The following is a 2,500-nucleotide window of genomic DNA, read 5'->3' on the forward strand; positions in this document are numbered from 1 at the left end:
TTCCTGTTGTCACTGTTACAGCCTGTTAAAATCCTGCAATCATCTTATAAGCGCATGTACACAAATAGCCTGAGAAACAACAATTCCTATGAAAGTAATGTTAAAGTATAGCATGTGTTTGATGGCTGAGACACCATTATCCGCCACTCAGATGGTGAGAGGAACTGTCAGTGGGGTCACAGCATCTTTAAATGGGCTTTCTGCTGGCATTTTCCTCGCTTACGACCACACCACCCTGAACATGCCCGATCTCGTCTGATCTCGGAAGCTAAGCAGGGTCGGGCCTGGTTAGTACTTGGAAGGGAGACCGCCTGGGAATACCAGGTGCTGTAAGCTTTTTCCTCTCAGCTGTCACCAGAGGAGGGCGCTGTTGCTCCATCACCGCACACAGGGCGTTGAGAAACAAAGCTGCAATCATTCCAGCTGTGTGTGTATGCAGGGCAGAGAGGTGGCAATGAGACGCCTCACTTTCCAAGTAGTTTTGAGGGTTCCTGTGTTCACTGTTACAGCCTGTTAAAAGCCTGCAATCATCTTATAAGCGCATGTACACAAATAGCCTGAGAAACAACAATTCCTATGAAAGTAATGTTAAAGTATAGCATGTGTTTGATGGGTGAGACACCATTATCCGCCACTCAGATGGTGAGAGGAACTGTCAGTGGTGTCACAGCATCTTTAAATGGGCTTTCTGCTGGCTGTTTCCTCGCTTACGGCCACACCACCCTGAACACGCCCGATCTTGTCTGATCTCGGAAGCTAAGCAGGGTCGGGCCTGGTTAGTACTTGGATGGGAGACCGCCTGGGAATACCAGGTGCTGTAAGCATTTTCCTCTCAGCTGTCACCAGAGGAGGGCGCTGTTGCTCCATCACCGCACACAGGGCGTTGAGAAACAAAGCTGCAATCATTCCAGCTGTGTGTGTATGCAGGGCAGAGAGGTGGCAATGAGACGCCTCACTTTCCAAGTAGTTTTGAGGGTTCCTGTGTTCACTGTTACAGCCTGTTAAAAGCCTGCAATCATCTTATAAGCGCATGTACACAAATAGCCTGGGAAACAACAATTCCTATGAAAGTAATGTTAAAGTATAGCATGTGTTTGATGGCTGAGACACCATTATCCGCCACTCAGATGGTGAGAGGAACTGTCAGTGGTGTCACAGCATCTTTAAATGGGCTTTCTGCTGGCTGTTTCCTCGCTTACGGCCACACCACCCTGAACACGCCCGATCTCGTCTGATCTCGGAAGGTAAGCAGGGTCGGGCCTGGTTAGTACTTGGATGGGAGACCGCCTGGGAATACCAGGTGCTGTAAGCTTTTTCCTCTCAGCTGTCACCAGAGGAGGGCGCTGTTGCTCCATCACCGCACACAGGGCGTTGAGAAACAAAGCTGCAATCATTCCAGCTGTGTGTGTATGCAGGGCAGAGAGGTGGCAATGAGACGCCTCACTTTCCAAGTAGTTTTGAGGGTTCCTGTGTTCACTGTTACAGCCTGTTAAAAGCCTGCAATCATCTTATAAGCGCATGTACACAAATAGCCTGAGAAACAACAATTCCTATGAAAGTAATGTTAAAGTATAGCATGTGTTTGATGGCTGAGACACCATTATCCGCCACTCAGATGGTGAGAGGAACTGTCAGTGGTGTCCCAGCATCTTTTAATGGGCTTTCTGCTGGCTGTTTCCTCGCTTACGGCCACACCACCCTGAACACGCCCGATCTCGTCTGATCTCGGAAGCTAAGCAGGTTCGGGCCTGGTTAGTACTTGGATGGTAGACCGCCTGGGAATACCAGGTGCTGTAAGCTTTTTCCTCTCAGCTGTCACCAGAGGAGGGCGCTGTTGCTCCATCACCGCACACAGGGCGTTGAGAAACAAAGCTGCAATCATTCCAGCTGTGTGTGTATGCAGGGCAGAGAGGTGGCACTGAGACGCCTCACTTTCCAAGTAGTTTTGAGGGTTCCTGTGTTCACTGTTACAGCCTGTTAAAAGCCTGCAATCATCTTATAAGCGCATGTACACAAATAGCCTGAGAAACAACAATTCCTATGAAAGTAATGTTAAAGTATAGCATGTGTTTGATGGCTGAGACACCATTATCCGCCATTCAGATGGTGAGAGGAACTGTCAGTGGTGTCACAGCATCTTTAAATGGGCTTTCTGCTGGCTGTTTCCTCGCTTACGGCCACACCACCCTGAACACGCCCGATCTCGTCTGATCTCGGAAGCTAAGCAGGGTCGGGCCTGGTTAGTACTTGGATGGGAGACCGCCTGGGAATACCAGGTGCTGTAAGCTTTTTCCTCTCAGCTGTCACCAGAGGAGGGCGCTGTTGCTCCATCACCGCACACAGGGCGTTGAGAAACAAAGCTGCAATCATTCCAGCTGTGTGTGTATGCAGGGCAGAGAGGTGGCACTGAGACGCGTCACTTTCCAAGTAGTTTTGAGGGTTCCTGTTGTCACTGTTACAGCCTGTTAAAAGCCTGCAATCATCTTATAAGCGCATGTAC

The 2,500-nt window shown here is 49.5% G+C and overlaps 5 non-coding genes across 5 annotated transcripts; all 5 read left to right on the plus strand.

The window, feature by feature from the left end:
• The first annotated feature begins 217 nt into the window (after positions 1-217).
• On the plus strand, positions 218-336 carry LOC133989254 (5S ribosomal RNA). The gene has a single exon (XR_009926420.1). It is a non-coding gene; the product is annotated as a 5S ribosomal RNA (ribosomal RNA).
• Positions 337-705: 369 nt separating this feature from the next.
• LOC133988984 (5S ribosomal RNA) lies at positions 706-824 on the plus strand. Its single transcript, XR_009926165.1, has one exon. It is a non-coding gene; the product is annotated as a 5S ribosomal RNA (ribosomal RNA).
• Positions 825-1,193: 369 nt separating this feature from the next.
• Positions 1,194-1,312, plus strand: LOC133988642 (5S ribosomal RNA). Its single transcript, XR_009925842.1, has one exon. It is a non-coding gene; the product is annotated as a 5S ribosomal RNA (ribosomal RNA).
• A 369-nt stretch (positions 1,313-1,681) lies between these two features.
• Positions 1,682-1,800, plus strand: LOC133989207 (5S ribosomal RNA). The gene has a single exon (XR_009926375.1). It is a non-coding gene; the product is annotated as a 5S ribosomal RNA (ribosomal RNA).
• Positions 1,801-2,169: 369 nt separating this feature from the next.
• Positions 2,170-2,288, plus strand: LOC133988489 (5S ribosomal RNA). The gene has a single exon (XR_009925698.1). It is a non-coding gene; the product is annotated as a 5S ribosomal RNA (ribosomal RNA).
• The last annotated feature ends 212 nt before the right edge of the window (positions 2,289-2,500 follow it).

Source organism: Scomber scombrus, chromosome 10, assembly GCF_963691925.1.
Source record: "Scomber scombrus chromosome 10, fScoSco1.1, whole genome shotgun sequence".
Taxonomy (NCBI): Eukaryota; Metazoa; Chordata; class Actinopteri; order Scombriformes; family Scombridae; genus Scomber; species Scomber scombrus.